This window comes from Cydia fagiglandana, chromosome 12, assembly GCF_963556715.1.
Source record: "Cydia fagiglandana chromosome 12, ilCydFagi1.1, whole genome shotgun sequence".
Lineage (NCBI taxonomy): Eukaryota > Metazoa > Arthropoda > Insecta > Lepidoptera > Tortricidae > Cydia > Cydia fagiglandana.
The window spans coordinates 17879252-17900288 of NC_085943.1; the positions used below are offsets into that span (position 1 = coordinate 17879252).

Here is a 21037-nt window from a genome sequence, read left to right on the forward strand (position 1 = left end):
TAACATTGTTCTATGTACACGCTGGTTACCGCTGCCAAGAAGCCAGTAAAATATTATATAAAAATTAACGTAAATTATTATGAAAAAACATAATTTAGTGTGAAATTGTTAAAAGCAATTTAGTTTTTTTGTTTCTCCGACAATTAAATAAAGGAGCATATTGCATTTGACTCTATAAAATTTTGTCTATCCCTGTAGTAGTGTACATTTTACGGTCCACTCTCAGGAAAATGCCCCATGTTGTTAAACCAAAGAAAGTCTGTAACTCTAGGACGCTATTTCAGAGCCTTTTGTTTTTTTTTCTTATGGCACAGTTTCTCAACTTTCATTTCATCGGTTACCAATCTTCGTCACTTTACAATGTCCTTCGAATAGCTCAAACCGGAAGTTCTAAAAGTTACCTAAAGCTGTATCTAATTCTGTTTTTTTTTCAGGCTGGTACATTTCACGTGTTTATATGAACCTCTTGTTGCCCTAGTATGTAGTTAATGGCGATGAGTGTTCAAGTGTAGTGTAGGCAAATAATATCAATAAATCATAAATAACTGTAGGTGGAGATTACAGAACTCTAATACGCTCGAAAGAGAATCAACGTGCTTTCGGAATTAAATCGTGCTTGATTATATTTATCGACCTCATCCTCGTCCGACAAGCTGTCTAGCAAATTTAATCGCTCCAAAGAAGAATTTAAAGAAGGTGGATCAGGGCTATCGTCAGAATAGTATTGTTTGAATGCGCGTTGGTTCCTCATCGGAATCTGATTTATAATCAGAACATACATTTTTTACGTGAATTAAAGCTAAAATCTTATGCGATCTACATAGTGTTAAATACTACAGACTAAGAAAGGAAACCATTCTGTTTAAAAATATTTTAAATAAACAAGGACACGTAAAATCGATAGATTCAAAACAAAAGTTAAGTACAGATAGGTTGGCAACGTACACGGTGGTTACCGTAGTTACATCTTTACAAACTTGTCAACGGTAACCGTGGTGTACATTCCAATTTACCAGTGATTATCTTTATTATTATGCCTTATGCAAACAAAATGACCAATTATTCATATACTTTACCATTTTCTTATGAAACACAAAACATAATAATCATAACTTGCCTACAGAAAAGTTGTTAAAATTTAATAAAACTTATTAGAGGTACTGGCGAGCGTCGCCGCTTCGAACAGATTTTTTGATAGCGACGTTAATTTTAATTTTATGCCATATCACATATTTAATTACTATTGATAACATCATTATTAAGTAGTTTCTGTTTATAAAAGCTTAGGAAATTAGATATGTTTACGACAGGAATTTTTACTAACTAACGTACACTGTGATGCACAATGCCAATTTAAGGGTTAAAGCTAGCAATTACAAACAATATAAAAAAAAAATTGTTAGAAAAAGAAAAATGTAGGACTGGAACAGCTGGTTGCGGTTGTTGGGTAGGAGCAGGTGTTGGCACGGAGGTACTGGAACGGGCTGCTCAGCGTCGTAGGGCGGGTGGGTGTCTTGTCAGGTCTGGGTTTGAGCACGTTGATGGCGCCAGTGTGAGGGGGCAGGTAGAGGAGCCTCACGGGGATGATGGGAATGAAAAGGCAGGATCCAGAGCGATGAGGGGTATTTATTATTTAAATAAAAAGGCACCTGTAACAATACAGGTTACGTGTTAACAGATAGGTATGTATAAAAACACTTTCGTAATTCAGAAGGTTAGAAATCAAATAACTTACAATATGTGCCTTGGTGATGATGTAGATATATATCTGGAAGGTGTGCAGGGCCACAAAACGAGCACTATACTGAACTGCACGCACTTATGAATTATTACGTTTACTAATAAAAATCACACTTAAACGGTCGTGTTTAGAAACTTGGGAAGTACAGTCTGTTAGATAAAATGATGTTTATCGATCAAAGTATGTGATCGAACTGAAAATAAAAATCATTGAATGGAATTTGGAATAGGATTTGAATTTCAAAAAGGAATTTAGAATTTGTATGGTGCCAGAAATAGTATGAAGGTCGATAGTGTAACGCTTCGTTACACGCACCGTTACAATAATCGCCTTGCTTCAGAGATTCCATCACGCATAGCCAAAGCTGCAGCCACATTTGGAAAATTAAACCAACGTGTTTGGAAGTCGCACGATCTGAAACTCCAAACCAAGCTTTCTGTATACAAGGCCATGGTGCTCCCAATACTTACGTACGCTTCAGAGTCTTGGTGCCTGTACAAGGGAGACATCAGAAAGCTTGACACTTACCACATGCGTTGTTTACGCAGCACACTCAGAATTAAGTGGCAAGATCGTGTGACTAACACGGAGGTATTACGTCGAGCCAATATGTCCGGCATGGAGGCCATTCTAATGAAAAGCCAACTAAGTTGGAGTGGCCACGTCTGTCGCATGGATGACGGTAGACTCCCTAAATCCGTTTTCTATTCGGAACTCAAGGATGGGAAACGTAGCCACGGGGGACAGTTTCTGCGATATAAAGACGTTCTGAAGCGCCATATCAAAGCTTGCGACATCCCATCTGAGCGTTGGGAGGAGCTTCCGTTTAAGAGATCGGAATGGAGCAATAAAGTAAGAGAAGGTGTAGCTACTTTCGAAGAAGCTCGACTTGAACACCTGGACCAAAAGCGCCTTCAACGAAAGTCTCGACCTAAGCCGTCCTACTCTTACACTTATAACGACCAAGGGCAGCTTTATTGTGCACAGTGCGATCGGGCATTTAAAACTAAGTTCGGTTTTGCGAGCCATATACGTGCTCATCAGAGGAATTTGTAAAGGTCGCCGTAGTCGGACACGACATGAAGGACTAGATATATATATACAGGACTGCGCTTGCTATTTACTCTACTAGATGAACAAGCAAAGAACCAAATTAATTATTACTAGGCCGGCGCAGGAATTCAATTTAACCTGTAACATCGAGGGTCATTACGAAAGTAATTAGTGACCCGTACGAGCTCGCCCTTATAAATATTGCAAGTCATGTCATGACCCTGCCCTGTTTCTGGTTACAATTTGGGTACGCTTAAAAACCATAAATTGGCACAGAAGTAACGTATGTGTGGTTCACCTTAGTTACTTTTGAGTTGAGTTAATTGGATAGTGGAATTCTACATCTCCATACAATCTTTGTCCCTATTTTTTTTACTAAATAGTGACATTAGGAAAACTTTATTATATACCCTCACAAATTGTATTACTATTTAATTTAAAATAATAGTAGATTTTGTATAATACAATTGGTGTGCGACTTTTTAAGAAATTATCAAGTAAAAAATCACATTTTAAGTTTTGTCCCTATTCACCCCGACCATTCCTATTCACCAGTGGCGGATTTGCCCTAATAATTGAGTTATTCTATGTAATCAATGTATAGGAAAATGAAACAAATTAATATAGTTTTCAAACCTGTGTGACGTGATACATCTAGGTGTACTGTTTAAAATTCACCACTCTCCCCTAGTTTTTTGGCATTCTCACGAAAACTATAATAGATATCAAAAAAGTGTCAAGGACAGAATTAATCCTCATTAAATTTAGAACAAAAATGGTCTTATGTGTTTTATTATAAGTTGGACGGTATTCAAGCTATAAGTACTTGTATAACCTTAAAATAACAAAATAACCATACTAGTATGACGAAATGCAGGATATCTTCAAAACGGCTAGACCGATTTTAATAAAATATACCTAAAAAATCACCGCAGTGAAGCCAGCTATCAAACAAAAGAAACTACATCAAAATCGGTTCATCCGTTTCGGCGTTACGAAGTCACAGGTAAACACAGAAATATATTTTTTTTTCAACTGCACCCAATAATTTTGTAAACCGATTAATTTTGATCAATTATTTTAATGGGATCATGTCCCTTGAAGTTTTAGCTTTACGAAAAGTTAAAAAACATGGAAAACGGCCCAGTATTTTTCAAATTATCGGCATTGTAACACGGCTGTTTTGAAAGGGGGTAAAAATAAATAAATGAAAAGCTCCGGCTTGTCTAAAATGGAAACAGCCATGTTAACAAAATAAAATTAAATCAAAATTTAATAAAATAAACTAAGTGGAAACCTTGCTGTAGGAAAGCCAAGAGGAGAAACAATTAAACAGATTTATATCTAACAAACTTTATTCCTAAACATTAGATATTACAAAAGCTCAGTGGTATAGCTGGGTCGCTTCACAGGTTCATGTTATAAGGTTTACACCAATTAATTAATTACTAAAAACTAAATTTCGAAATACCTAAGTTTTATGCACCAGAACTTTCAAAACTTTAAACTGAATTTTATTAAACCATTTTAAATTTGTAGTTGAGCGCTGATGCTACTCAAAAGTTATGCAACGGACCGACCTCAAAGCTGCTGCTGGAACCGGAGCAGCGGGGAGCGAGCTCGCCTTTCCCCGGGCAGCTGGCTGCTACCCAGGTTGGAGCAGGCCGCTGCAGATGGCGTGGAACAGATCCCACAGCCCCATTTTAAAACTTCAAAAACATCTTCAAAAGAAATATAAAAACATCGAAAGCTTCTAGAAACATCCCGGCTCCGCACTGGAAGCTGTTAGAACTTCTCGCGGAGCACTCCCAACCCTCGAGCAGGAGTCAACTTCAGTGGAACACACCGAAGGACTCGAACTGCTTCCACCATTTTGACCACCATGTGGAATGTGTGGTCTTACCACAAAATAGGGCTCATGCGAGCGTGCGTCCCCGGAGGGGTCCACACATCAAAAGTGCATCTCACCTCAGAATGACCTCCTCATATGTTGAGAACAAAAGGCCAAAAACAAAAGTAGGGTGCCAATCCCTGAAGACACAAATCCTTCGAAAATTCTGAACTGATTTATCTAGAGAACTCTTTCTTGAGCCTAAGAAATATATTTTATCATTAAATCTAATAATGTTTCATTTCAGAGTCAGTTTTTCAGTCTGTAATTTCTATGTTTTGTTTTACATCAATATTATTTTTTATCTAAAAAAGTCATACCTAAATCATACAAAGTTTTCCTGGAGTGACAACATAAATATCTCAAGTTTTACTTATTTTTACTTATATGACAACCCCGACAACAGATAAGCATCAAAAGGTGCATCTGAATGCAACAGATTATGCAAAGAAGTGCAATCAATCGAGTTAGTTTGGGATATTGTTAAAAACGTTGAAATAAGAAAAGGAATTCAACCCAAAAATATTAATTTAAAAATCTAAGAAAATTTTCCCGATTTGTGAGTGGTTTCGTGTTATCACGCGCACGAGTTGCCCTTGACCCCTATAAAACGGGGGGTAGGGGAGGGGTTGTTATCAGTCACTTATCAGAAGTTGATTGGTACACATATCCGCATATTTTCCCGTAAAGAAGACCTGTGAAAAATGGAAACCACTGAAGCCTGAAGTCCGCCAAGTCATCCAGCTCAGCTCCTGCAAGAGGGGCGTAGCCAACGTTCAGTAGCTGCCACGCTGAATTTAAGTCAATCTACAGTTTGCAGAGTTTACCAGAGGTTCCAACGGACTGGATCCTTTACTTCAAGACCAAGAAGCGGCCGCAAAAAGTGTACATCAGAGAGGGACGACCGCTTCATTGTCACAACATCTCTCCGAGATCGACACCTGACAAGCGTTGCCACCCAGCAGCGTCTGCGTGAGATACGAGGAGTGGCTGCCAGTGAGTGGACAATAAGAAGAAGACTTAAGAAAGCGAACTTGACACCCAGGAGGCCTGCAACGGGGCCCAGATTGCTGGCGCGACACCGTACAGCCCGAAGAGAGTTTGCAGAAAATCATATGGACTGGACCATTGAGCAATGGACCCCAGTTCTCTTCTCGGACGTGTGCAGAATATGCTTGAATGGATGTGACCGAAGAGGAAGAGTCTACAGAAGGCCAGAAGAACGGTTCGCCCAATGTTGCTTCTCCGAAAGGCTGCATTTTAAACAGTACACCTAGACGTATCACGTCACACAGGTTTGAAAACTATATTAATTTGTTTGTCTGAAAACATATAATGACTGTATTATAAGGCCAAGTAGGCCCGGGCCTAGGGAGGCAAGATATTAGGGGCGGCAAATTGTGATGATAACATGACAAAAGATTCGCTGATGATAACAAGAAATAACTCAAAACGTAGTCAGGTGCTGAGAAAGGGGCGACTACAGGCCCTGGGGCCTAGGGCGGCAAAGACTGCAAATCCGCCACTGCTATTCACCCCAGTTGACGGTATTAAAATATCAAAAATATTTATTTGCATAACGTAGTCTACTTTCAAATGTAAAATAAATAAATAAATCTTAGTGTAGGCTGGCAAAGTACCTCACCTTTATGTTTTCAAGAACGGATTAAACTGGTGCGAGTGCCTGTCTTAAATAAGTAAATTCTCGTTTATGGAAAGTATTTACATCAATAAGGCCTTTCTCAGTAAATCAGCTTTAACAAAAATACGGAAACATTTTCTCCGCAGTAGTGAAATTTAAACTCTGTACCTACGGTTATTCGCAAAACACAAATAAACCTATGGTATAAATGGATTCCAGGAAAACCTTACACTTTACAGTAGGTATCTCACATACCTAAGCATTTTAAATATTTCTTCAGCAGACTCAGTTTTAAAATTACCAAGTTTTGAAGTCGAGTAGTTATACTATATTTAAAGAGTGTTTGTTAAATATTGTGTTTACAACTTTGCTTCAGAACATTTTCATTAGGTATTTTCAATAATTATCATGATGATAATTATTGAAAAGTTTCTCCAGATACTTGTTAATGAAGAGGCTTTTAAATTTTATTATGAATTAAATTTGATCTTTTGAATGAAATTATTGGATTTGGGTCCTTATTGTACCTATTATGTATTTAAAACACATAATATAAATACTTTTTTCGGCTGTGATTTATATTCTAACGTACAATCGATTTAGAAAATACTGTACTTGCTGTCAATAAAATATAAGTAAAAGTTTTCTATAGAAAAGTAATTTCTTTTTGCGATTTTTTTTTTTATTGTATTTTAAATGTTAATAAATGCGATATACAGTCTATGCAGAAATTGTAAACAAAACTGTTACCTTTAATGTTGACGAAATATAACTATTTTTTATTTTCTTTAATTAGTGAAATAAAATTAGTAAATAAATAAATAAACTTATCAATATTATCTATTCGATTTATTTATCCACGTTCAAACGTTTCAAAATAAATAAAAAAACTAAGTGCTTTTATACTCGAATTGTTTCTTCATTGTAAACAATATATTAAAGAAAATGGAGTGAAAAATGTTAAAGAACGGCTGTTCACATCTAATCCCATCAAAAACATAAATGTAAAAAAGGAGAGCCAAGTTCAATACAAAAATTATGCTTGGCTGTGGGGTTCGCCGCAAAAAGAATGGAGATCTAAATGAGTGCCAAGTTCTATGCAAAAACCAAATATGTATTTATAGGAACAAAATAACATTATAAACAAGTATTAAACTCTATTTCTTTGCTTTATTGGATACTTATAACAATTGCTGTTATTTAAAAAAAATGCGAGATCTTAAAGCAGGTTAGATTTGACTTGGCCAGTTTTCATTACATCAGTCATTTTATAAAGTTATTCAACATATATATTTTGTAATTCTGATAAAAACTGGCCAAGCCAAATCTAACCTACTTTAAGATCTCACATTTTTTTTAAATAACAGCAATTGTTATAGGTATCCAATAAAGCAAAGAAATAGAGTTTAATACTTGTTTATAATGTTATTTTGTTCCTATAAATACATATTTGGATTTTGCATAGAACTTGGCACTAATTTTGATCTCCATTCTTTTTGCGGCGAACCCCACAGCCAAGCATAATTTTTGTATTGAACTTGGCTCTCCTTTTTTACATTTATGTTTTTGATGGGATATCAATACTTTTTGTAAAGAAAACTAGGCAGGTATTGAGATTTAATGTTTTTTCTTGTGTTTCCGCTGCATGTTTTTTACTTCTTTTCTTTGTATTAATTATGTGGTGCCGCGCGCCGCCAACGACACACCGTTGGCCGGTTGTTTAGCGCGTATTACAGGTTTTTTGTATGGGGACCCCCCCTATTTTTTAACTTTTTTTATTTTTAGATTTTTTCCTAGGCTTACACACAATTACCGAGCCGGATTCCAAATTTCATCCTTCTAGGTCATCTGGAAGTAGGTTAGGTTTAGGTACTATATGTCAGTCACAATAAAAAAGAAATTTGTATGGGGACCCCCCCTATTTATTAACTTTTTTTTTTTAGATTTTTTCCTACGCTTACACACAATAACCGAGCTGGATTCCAAATTTCATCCTTCTAGGTCATCTGGAAGTAGGTTAGGTTTAGGTACTTATATGTCAGTCACAATAAAAAATGGTTTTTTTGTATGGGGACCCCCCCTATTTTATAACTTTTTTTTATTTTTAGATTTTTTCCTACGCTTTCACACAATAACTGAGCTGGATTCCAAATTTCATCCTTCTAGGTCATCTGGAAGTAGGTTAGGTTAGGTACTATAAGTCTGTCAGTCAGTCTTAAAATTTACGACTTTTTGACCTTCATATCTTTATAACCGTTTGAGCTAGCTTCATGAAATTTGGGCTTCTATATGTCCTTATGGATATAATTAAACACACGTAGTTTTATGTGTTTACGTTAAAGATGTTTTGAGTTATAGAAGGGTCAAAAGTGGCACCAAGTGGTTCGTGTAATATTACACTTGGCGCTGGCTAGCCAGTTCCTTTGCTTGAACTTGGCTTGACACGCTGCCGCGTGTCTAGATACACCCACAGTCCCACATGTCTGGAGGGCACTCCCGTTCGTTTGACCGAAGTGTGCAACGGACCTTGTAATTATCCTGTTCACACTGATGCATCTATTAGGTCTATTGCAGCAGCTCATAGTCGGGTGTTTGAAATGTTCCACCAAGTATGAAATATTCGTACGCATTGTCTGCTGGTGACTTGTCCCTTTGATCCCGGGCATGCTAGCTTTGCTATTTAATGAATATTGCTTGTAATTTCACCTATGACTCGTTACTTAGTGTTCTGAACAGTTCTGAGCGAGCAATCGTTTGTACGTTCGGTTAATAGAAACACTTGCTCCAATAGCTCAAAAGCAAACATTTGCTCAAAACAAAATGTTTGAAATGAAATAATCAGACTAAGGACACGAGAGACACTTCAATATTAAATATTCACGAACCAGATCCTTTGCCGAAGTTCATAACTTTAAATTGTATGTAGGTACAAACTAACTACAAGCAGCACTTCGAAACTTCGTTAAACTAGTCATCGCAGAATTTCGCATTACACCATTCCTACTAATCATATTAATTTAACGAAATTTCATAAACTTTCCTAACGTCAGTTAACTATTTTCATTTAACCTTCATCACTAGAAACTTCCAGCGTGTTCAGGTCATACCGTCCGTCATAAATACGAGAGCCACCAAACATAGGTACCTAATTGAAAAAGTTTCGACGGGCTTAGCTGATGTCGAGGCTGCTTAGTGATGTGCACCAATATTCCCATCTTCGGGAATATTCTCACAATATTCCCCAAAAATGTTCTTATTCAATTCAATTGTTTTTATTTCTGACTATGCATCCGTATCGTGTTAGTTACAAACAAATAAAACTTAAGTTAACTTAAATACCTACTACTTATATTTATAAATACTAATCTCAGACATCCGAATAAATAAATGGACTTGTAGTAAATCACTAACATATTAGATCTAAAATGCACTTTAAAACATTATAATACATTTTGGACGAAAACTAAAAATATGAAAACTATTCCTAAAAACGTGCAATATTATGCATGAGGTAAGGTACTCAGGTATTACTGTCTTTTATTAAACACACAAACAAATTAAATTCAAAAACGTACCTAATATCCGCGTTCGCTCGACAGAGCACGCACATCCATGTCGCTCACACTTACTACGCTCAGTAAGAGTGAGAGAAGAACACGAACATACTGGGCCTTAAATCAGCTATGCGGGATCTTCAATACCCATCATGTCATCATCATTCATCATTCTCTTGCCCTTGTCCCATTCACTTGGGGTCGGCGCAGCATGTTCTCTTCCACACCTCTCTGTCGCCCGTCATTTCATCATTCACTTGCGTTCGTTTCATATTATCTCCCACACATTCCATCCACCTTTTCCTCGGTTTTCTTACTTCCCTCCACATTCATTCGTAATACCTTTCTCGTCACATGACTTTCATCCCTCCGCATCACATGCCCCTACCACGCTAGGCGATTTGCCCTTACTTTTTCTGTTGTCTTTAATACCCGTCATGTACCCATGCTGATTTGACGGACACACCTGTATGTATGGTACGTACGAGTATATCCCCAGCTAAAGTTGGCGGCGACGACACATCACTAGAACTGCATAGTCGCTCGATTAACGTTATTGCTGTTATAGCGGTGCCGTTTTGCTACGAGGATAAATCTAAAGGTGAGGTTATTAGAAAAAGTTGGATCATTTTGTGAAGAAGATGGCTGAAAGGAATCTGGCTTGTTGGTGCAAGCTTTAACATATTTTTTGTACTGTAGGTACTAGTGATTCAAAAGACTCGAGCCCTGTTAGCTCTTTTTTTAAGGCTCGCCTCATCTCTTGACACCTAAAAGGCTAAAAGCTTTTTATTTTACATTCCAGCGGTTCTTTTGTTTTTAGTTATTCCAATTCTGAGTGGTAGTTTAACTTAGTTTTTATTTTACATTCCAGCGGTTCTTTTGTTTTTAGTTATTCCAATTCTGAGTGGTAGTTTAACTTAGTTTTTATTTTACATTCCAGCGGTTCTTTTGTTTTTAGTTATTCCAATTCTGAGTGGTAGTTTAACTATTTATGTAACGGTGCGTATAACGAAACGTTACACTATCAACCTTCATACTATTTCTGGCACCATACAAATTCAAATTCCCTTTTCAAATTCAAATCCTATTCCAAATTCCATTCAATGATTTTTATTTTCAGTTCGATCACACACTCCGATCGATAAACATCATTTTAATCTAACAGACTGTACTTCCCAAGTTTCTAAACACGACCGTTTAAGTGTGGTTTTTATTAGTGAAACGTAAACGTAATACATAAGTGCGTGCAGTACAGTATAGTGCTCGTTTTGTGGCCCTGCACACCTTCCAGATATATACCTACATCATCACCAAGGCACATATTGTAAGTTATTTGATTTCTAACCTTCTAAGTGAATTACGAAAGTGTTTTTATACATATCTGTTAACACGTAACCTGTATTGTTACAAGTGCCTTTATACATATCTGTTAACACGTAACCTGTATTGTTACAGGTGCCTTTATACATATCTGTTAACACGTAACCTGTATTGTTACAGGTGCCTTTATACATATCTGTTAACACGTAACCTGTATTGTTACAGGTGCCTTTATACATATCTGTTAACACGTAACCTGTATTGTTACAGGTGCCTTTATACATATCTGTTAACACGTAACCTGTATTGTTACAGGTGCCTTTATACATATCTGTTAACACGTAACCTGTATTGTTACAGGTGCCTTTATACATATCTGTTAACACGTAACCTGTATTGTTACAGGTGCCTTTATACATATCTGTTAACACGTAACCTGTATTGTTACAGGTGCCTTTTATTTAATTAAATAAATACCCATCATCGCCCTGGCCTGCCTTTGATTACCTGCCATCATCCCGGTGAGGTCCCCATCTGCCCCCTCACAATTTATAGTCTATGTTTCATGACTTTAAAACGTTAAATTGTAAGAGTAACAGTTTGTCACAAGACCCTTAAGAATTGAAGCACCTATACTACCTTTAAGTTACATAAAACAGGTATGAATATAAAGGTAGGTTTGTAATATAGTATATTTTGAATTTTTACATTATTTGGACTAAAGTATTATGATATCTATTTTTAGGGTTCCGTACCCAAAGGGTAAAACGGGACCCTATTACTAAGACTTCGCTGTCCGTCCGTCCGTCCGTCCGTCCGTCTGTCACCAGGCTGTATCTCACGAACCGTGATAGCTAGACAGTTGAAATTTTCACAGATGATGTATTTCTGTTGCCCCTATAACAAGAAATACTAAAAATAGAATAAAATAAAGATTTAAATGGGGCTCCCATACAACAAACGTGATTTTTGACCAAAGTTAAGCAACGTCGGGAGTGGTCAGTACTTGGATGGGTGACCGTTTTTTTTGCTTTTTTTTTGTTTTTTTTTTGCATTATGGTACGGAACCCTTCGTGCGCGAGTTCGACTCGCACTTGCCCGGTTTTTTTATATTTATTTTTGTGCTCAAAGCTCCTGTGAGTTCAAGAATATGTATAACATTTTATTAGATAACGTGGGACGTATATTACGTATATTTCTGTAACTTTTTAATCTTTTGTCTCTTAGACCAACGCTTAAAGTAAAAAGAAAATTTGATAGTTTAGGTTTGCCGAAGCAATATTTAGTTATATTCTAACGGTATTCCAGATTATAATTATTTCATGTTAAGAAAGGTTTAATTAAACAATTTAGCTCAGTAGGTACTAAACTATTTTGTTATTAAGAAATTATAATATATTAACGAAGAAGAAGTGTACAATTTCAATTTCCTCTGCTATTTTTTACTAAAAGTAAATAATTACGAATAAAATTACTGAGTATATTTTTTCAAATCTGTAGTGAAAGAAAAAATATAGAGGTACATGTTCATGGAACTAAACAGAAATAAAATTACGTTTATTTCATAAATAAATACAATTTTCAAGCTATATAGTCTAAATTAATTAAAAAAACGTATTTAACTGATTTGCAAGACCGAAGTGATCCCATAAGTGTTCCGTAAACAAAGTTTTGTACGGAACACTAAAAACAGGAACGGAACCTCAAAATTGACGTTAGTGTCTAAAAATAACAACAGATATTTTCATAGGTACAGAAACTATGCGACACAAAAACAGCGCAAAATTTGCTAAGCATACACGAAATTCATACCGAAAAATACTCTAGTTATTCCTAGCACAAAAGGCTTAGAAAAGTTTTAGTATGCAGCGGGAAACTGTAAAGGTTTTTAACATGCAATATTCTATTCCTAGGTATATTTTTAGGATTCCGTACCTCAAAAGGAAAAAACGGAACCCTCATATCACTTTGTAGTCCGTCCGTCTGTCCGTCCGTACGTCCGACCATCCGTCCAAGTGTCTGCCAAGACCCTTATATCTCGGGAACACGTGGAGGTATTGACTTGAAATTTGAAATGGTCTACGGTCCCTTGAAGCTATAAAAAATTAAACTTAATTTAGCGTAAAGAAACGGCCTTTTATGCCACAAAAAACGTATATTTCGACACTCGAGGGAATCAAAACTGATAGGGTGCTTCCCATTGACCTAGAATTATGACATTTAGCAATATCATCTTACACTATAAATACAGGGAAAAATCGGAAAACTGTAAATGTGCAAAAAATAGTGAAATTTATACGGAACCCTCGGTGAGCGAGTCCGACTCCCACCTGGCCGGTTTTTATAACGTCGTAATAAAAATATGCGTAAAGTTCGCCCGATACAAATCACCTTGCTGTGTCGTGTTTACGATATTTTTATGATATCCGTGGCTGCTAGGATGAAACATCAAAAATATTCACCGTTTTTTGTTAGGACTGGCCATGGAATAAAAATGACTGTATAGGTTCAGTCGCCAAATAAAATTTATTTCAACAAACATCTGAATCTGAACATTACTAAGTATAAGTGAATCCAAAATTACGATTTATTTTTGGGTATCCTAGTCTATCTAAACTCTTATAGTACCTAAATGGAATAATAATTAAGAATAATTTATATTGTACTAGCAATTTCATATTATGAAATAAATAAATATAAATCTAATAGACATGCGTTAAAAAAACGACTAACGTAATTTTATTGCGCTTGTATAATGTTACCAAAAAGTCTTGGTAAAAACTAGTTACATTAACACAAAATAAATGTTTTTTCTTAGAAAACGCTATAAAATATAAAAAAAGTCTGTTCTGGCGCAAGTTCAAACTGTAGTGCGCGGTAGTTAAAATGCGTTTTTTCTAGTCAACACTAATTTTAACGTAAAAACGCGGTACCGAACAATATTAGGTATTAGTATTTCCACAAATGGGCCAGAAATCTTACAAATATACTTAAATCATTACCTACTATAAAAAAATAACAGATATAGTATTAGAACTCTCAAAACACAAGTCTTTATAAAAAACTGGTCAAGTGCGAGTTCGGACTCGCGTTTCAAGGGTTCCGTACCTACATCACACAATTTTCAACAATTTTTTTTTGTACATCAAACGTGACGTGAGAGAAACGTCTTGAAAAACCCGAATGGGTCAATCAAAAACCAGATGTAACATGAAGTTTTCTGGCGTGGTGGCTTATATTATCTCTGCAACTATGCAAAGTAGCTTAGATAGGAAGATTAAATGCCGAACAGTAGTACAAGGTGTCCAAATACGAAGACTGAAGACCGAGCTCCGCCTAGGGCTGATGGCTCGGAGCGTCTGACGAGTCACGCTTCCTACAACTTCCGCAAGTGTTTTAAAAGGCCGAAGAGAGATAATACCTACAGGATGGCCAAAAAATAAGTGCATTCCCGTAGCCGGGGAGGTTCTCGGATTATACTGAGCTTTACAACTTTTACTATGGGACCCCAACCCTGAAATAGCGAAAAAAAATGTATCCTCCCGTAGAAAACGGACCAGCCAAAATGTATGAAACAGCCAAATTTTTCCTCGCAATTTCGGGGTTGCACGTTGGCAACGGGAATACACTTAGTTAATTTTTGGCCACCCTGTTTAGTGCTTTTTAAAACACGTAACAATAGTAACCTAATCAATCAGTACTACACTTGTACCAATGCGGCTGTGTGCCAGATACAGCCTATAGTCACACCAATAAAAGTCTGCAGCGGATATGATAGCCCACGCAGTGTAAGTGTTATTAATACGTCATAATTTCATAGAAGTTTGACGTTTAATATGACACTTGCACTGCGTGGGCTATCAAAATCGCTGCAGACTTTTTACGGTCTAACTATAGTCGCATTTTTGTCGTCATTCGACTCATGCTTGAAGTTAGCTTCAAGCGTGAGTCGGAATGGCACGCCTCTTCGGGACGCTTCGGGCCTTCGACCTTATGCGGATATCGGCCTAGGGCCTTCGCAAATAGCTGTCTACATCACGTTTCACTTAAACCATTGCGGCTGTGTCCCTAAAAAACCTAAACTGCATTTTTGTTCTTAAATCCGACTCACGCTTGACTGTAGATTTCTAACAGGTTTTCCTGTCATCGTTAGGTAAAGGACTATTATGAGTAATTTTTTCAGAATTTTAGACCCTGTAGTTTCGGAGATAGAGGGGGGGGAATGGTAATTTTTTGTCTTATTTCTTGAATAACTTCTAAAATTTTTATTGTAAATTTATAAAAAAAAAATATTTGAGATTCTCACAATGATCTCTTTCGTTTGATATGTAACACGACATAGTTTGCAAAACTTTGTTTTTAAATTTTATCTTTTACCCCCCAAAAGTAGCCCTTATGTTTAAAATTCATTTGTTGACGTTACATATTCGTCTTTGGGTCACAGACTTACATATGTGTACCAAATTTCAACTTAATTGGTCCAGTAGTTTCGGAGCAAATTGGCTGTGACAGACGGACGGACAGACAGACGCACGAGTGATCCTATAAGGGTTCCGTTTTTTCCTTTTGAGGTACGGAACCCTAAAAACTGGTCAAGTGCGAGTTCGGACTCGCGTTTCAAGGGTTCCGTACATCACACAATTTTCAACAATTTTTTTTTGTACATCAAACGTGACGTGAGTGAAACGTCTTGAAAAACCCGAATGGGTCAATCAAAAACCAGATGTAACATGAAGTTTTCTGGCGTGGTGGCTTATATTATCTCTGCAACTATGCAAAGTAGCTTAGATAGGAAGATTAAATGCCGAACAGTAGTACAAGGTGTCCAAATGCGAAGACTGAAGACCGAGCTCCGCCTAGGGCTGATAGCTCGGAGCGTCCGACAAGTCACGCTTCCTACAACTTCCGCAAGTGTTTTAAAAGGCCGAAGAGAGATAATACCTACAGGGTGGCCAAAAAATAAGTGCATTCCCGTAGCCGGGGAGGTTTTCGGATTATACTGAGCTTTACAACTTTTACTATGGGACCCCAACCCCGAAATCGCGAAAAAAAATGTATCCTCCCGTAGAAAACGGACCAGCCAGCCAAAATGTATGAAACAGCCAAATTTTTCCTCGCAATTTCGGGGTTGCACGTTGGCAACGGGAATACACTTAGTTAATTTTTGGCCACCCTGTTCAGTGCTTTTTAAAACACGGAACAATAGTAACCTAATCAATCAGTACTACACTTGTACCAATGCGGTTGTGTGCCAGATACAGCCTATAGTCACACCAATAAAAGTCTGCAGCGGATATGTCATATTAAACGTCAAACTTCTATGAAATTATGACGTATTAATAACACTTACACTGCGTGGGCTATCAAAATCGCTGCAGACTTTTTACGGTCTAATTATAGTCGCATTTTTTGTCGTTATTCCGACTCATGCTTGAAGTTAGCTTCAAGCGTGAGTCGGAATAGCACGCCTGTTCGGGACGCTTTGGGCCTTCGGCCTTATGCGGATATCGGCTTAGGGCCTTCGCAAATAGCTGTCTACATCATGTTTCACTTAAACCATTGCGGCTGTGTCCCTAAAAAACCTAAACCGCATTTTTGTTCTTAAATCCGACTCACGCTTGACTGTAGATTTCTAACAGGTTTTCCTGTCATCGTTAGGTAAAGGAATCGACTATTATGAGTAATTTTTTCAGAATTTTAGACCCTGTAATTTCGGAGATAGAGGGGGAGAATGGTCATTTTTTGTCTTATTTCTTGAATAACTTCTAAATTTTTTATTGTAAATTTATAAAAAAAAATATATTTGAAATTCTCACAATGAGCTCTTTTGTTTGATATGTAACACGACATAGTTTGCAAAACTTTGTTTTTAAATTTTATCTTTTAGCCCCCAAAAGTAGCCCTTATGTTTAAAATTCATTTATTGACGTCACATATTCGTCTTTGGGTCACAGACTTACATATGTGTACCAAATTTCAACTTAATTGGTCCAGTAGTTTCGGAGCAAATTGGCTGTGACAGACGGACGGACAGACAGACGCACGAGTGATCCTATAAGGGTTCCGTTTTTTCCTTTTGAGGTACGGAACCTTAAAAATTAAAAAATAAATCACACTAAAAACCAAACCAATTACAACTAATTAAATAGCCCACCCGAGTGTTTCCAGGGCGCAAAAGTTCCCACCACGCTCGCTGCGTTTCCGCGTTGAATCGCAAAAAATGGCAATGCAACGCAATGGCAAAATGGCATCGCAATGGTTTGGTTGAATTTATAAAATATGATTATTATTTGTTAAGCCTCAAACGCCGCAAATATGTCACACAAGGTAGTAGCGTTTGAAGTGTTTGGAGTGGAAATCTTGGGGCCGTGGGGACCTAGCGCGCGTCGCCTCTATGAGGAGCTATCAAAGCGCCTCATAGAGATCCCCGGTGACCAGAGGGCTAGCCAATATTTTGCCCAAAGGATCAGCATTGCCATCCAGCGGGGCAATGCGGCCAGCCATCTGGGCACCCTAGGGACTATGACTTAGGTAATTTTTTTTATTTATAAGTTTTAGTGTTTTTATTATGTTGTATTATCTAGTACTTATGTCTTAAAATTATAATAATTTGGAATGTTTGTTTAATTAACCTTAAGCAAATAGCATAGACGATTGAATTAAATCATTAATTATAATAAGCAAAAGGCATTTTGTATGAATAATAAATTACAAAATCCTATATAATCCCTTAGCGAAATGTCAAAAAATCTCTGAATATACACAAGGGTTTTTCCGGGATAATGAAGGGTTCCCTCGGGATAAGTTGAACACCGTTATGCGGGACAATTTAGTTACATCCAAAGCTAAAAATAAGACGTTCCCGAAATAACTATCAAACGAAACGGCAATGAACGGTTTCTGTCTGTTTACTTTTGAAGTGAAACTTACACTCTGTTGCTGAGTTATTGATAGATAACTTTCTCGCTTCACATTTTTTTAAATTCTCACTTTAAGTTTATAGGTAATAGGTAATAGGTACATAAATTTACTGCACTTACTTTAACGTGGCACAGTGTGGAAATGCCTGAATAAACGTCATAACTACGTTCATAACTATAGAAACTTACTGCCCGCGGACCCATGTCAGGCGTGGCTCACTCCGCGATTTCGTCGCTTTGCTACAGGTAGCTAAAAGTACATACGTTCCGCCCCAATTTTGGGGAAAACCATAAGCCGCGCGTGGCGCTGTCGCCACCTAGCGGCCATATCTGTGCTGATCGTGACAGACGCGTTTTTGTTAGAGAGTGAGTCTTCTGTACCTAGTACTAATTAATACTAATTATTTATTCTGTGCCCATGTGTAATTTTCATTAGCCTTCATCCACGCTGCGTTTTGGTGCCTAAGTGGTCATAATCATAATAAAAGTCCTGGGTACCTATTGTTAACGAAAAGTTGTCTACAAATCTTTTTGTGCCAAAAATTATCAAATCGTACTATTTAATCTAATTTTCTACAAAACGTTTTATTTCTCAATAGAAATTTAAACTGTAACTGCTCCGTATATCTCTCTGCCGCAGCAGCGCAAGATCTTTCTTCGACCATTTCGAGCAATAACGGATTTTAATAGGGATTCTCTAATAAAAAGGTGTTCCCACATTTTATTTAACCATTTGTCGTAAGTATATTTGTCTCGTTATCGTGTATTTAATAGCTTGGGCTCTTTTCAGTGGATAGTGGATACATTTCCATTTAGCCTTATACTGTGCCATCTCCTTGACTTTCTACCGCATGGCGTTTCTTTTTTCTTTTACTTGATTAAAATGTAATGTGCTACTTGGCTACCCTCTCTTCGACCACGAAATGAAATCGTCGTCGGAAAAGATGCCCACATCTTTCTTCTTCGATGCTCAATGGTTTTCAAACGGCACCTCTTCTTTTCATCGTTATCTAGTTTGTAGGTAAACTATGTCAGGTGGGCAATAAGTAGGTATGTGGTATTGTATTGTAATGTAATGTAACGTTTCAAGGTGTTGCTTTTCGGACTTTACCAAAAACATGCACCAAGAAGATATTTCTTTGAAACCGCACGATCGAGCACTAAGGTACCTGCACCAAAGAAGGCTCATCGCTATTTTTATTTTTTTATTATTCTTATGTTTAATATGAACTTGCACTTTCATGTATGGTACCTAGACGCAAAATTAACACTTATAAAAGTATGAAGTTTTTTTAATTAAGCAAGCTTAGTCTTGAATCAGGCCTTCTTTGATGCACCTTACTCTTTTTTATTATTAAAAAAAAATCTCGAAAAATCTCGATACCTTCTCTGAATAAGTACCTATATATCTCAAAGTCATGTTGATGATGATTTATTTACAGTCCAAATATTCATGTATGGGTGCGGTTATTTACGCATTTTATTTTATTATTAAAAAAAAACTCGGTACCTAAGTGCATGTCGCCAAGAAAAATAGGGTTAAAAAAACCTCAAAACGTCTATAAATTAAGTACGTAAGTAAGTGTACCGCAGGACAACCCGATTATGGCCAGCGTGGGGTCGCCAATCCCTTTCACGTACTAGAGGAGGCCTATGCCCAGCAGTGGGACGTATAAAGGCTGAATAATTATTGGAATCTTTTGCAATATGTACTTACAAGTTAGCAACACGGGAAAAGTATGAATAGACAAATTTAATATTTTATTCATTTCAACGTGTGACAAAATACTGAATTGTAAGCTTATTTTGATTTTGACAAAAAAAAAAGTTTCTTAAAATAAAAAAGTCTTTAACTAAAAGTTTCTAAACTTACGTCAACCGCTCCTCAAAATCAGAAAGTCCCAAAAACCATCACAAACATCTCATTAGTACACAGAACAACCACTTAATACTAATTAAATATAACACTTCTGAAACGGAGTTTCAGTTCGGTCGCGTAAACTCGCAAGGCCGCCCGTCGCGCACGACTCAGCCTCTGAACGGTCCAGAGACATCTAAAAAACAACTCCTTTAAGCTTATTGCAATAGCGTTTCACGTCAAAACTTCACTTGGTATTTCCCACACCATTCGAAATCAAACCTTATCTAACCCGCATAAAGTCTAAAACCGTATCATCACTTACGCCCTTCTGCGGCTCGGGTAGAGGGAGATAGGGAAGCACAGATGCTGTGCGCATGCGATTTTGGGAGCTTCACTCACATACGCAGTGGCCGCTATCAACTTTGCCCTTATCATGATTATTTGCTATTCTATTTTGAACCCTTAGTGCGTTTGATTGCGGTAGTTTTTCGGGTATTGCTTTTGACTGGATTTGACCATAGATCGCTGAAGAGGCTATTCTCTTGTAGTTTATGGCTATAGGTGTGCCGACACTGCTACATTGTTTGAGTAGGACGCTCTTGTTGTGTGTAATCGGGCATGGGACGTGTGATAAACAGTGGTCAAATAGCGAATACCTTGCGACATTCGACACGTGATCCGGATTGCCGGGGATCATCTCTTTTGGTTATTATAATTGATTTCTATAACGATATCACGGTTCATGAGATACAGCCTGGGGCCTATTTCACCAACGTGAGAAATGTCGCATTTGTCGGCATCACTGTTACTGACGTCACAGGCCTCCATAGGCTACGGTAACCGCTTACCATCAGACGGGCGGTGTGGTTGTTTGCCACCAACATGTTAATTTAAAAAAAAACCACTATATCGCCAGTAAATAAGTATTTATTTTGCGAAGCTAATGACAATTGTCACAAGAAATACGACGATTGTCACGAAATTCCGACACAGAACTCATTTGCTGTCAAGAATTACCGAAAGTTCTTTGAAATCTTGTGACAATTGTCATCATT

General features: G+C 37.2%; 1 protein-coding gene across 1 annotated transcript in view; it reads right to left on the reverse strand.

The window, feature by feature from the left end:
* LOC134669387 (lachesin-like) overlaps positions 1-20269 on the reverse strand; it is a 122954-nt gene extending 102685 nt beyond the window's left edge. The window contains exon 1 of the mRNA XM_063526908.1: positions 19995-20269. The gene's annotated coding sequence lies outside the window, so the exon portion shown is untranslated. The remainder of the gene's footprint in view (positions 1-19994) is intronic.
* Between the last annotated feature and the right edge of the window lie 768 nt (positions 20270-21037).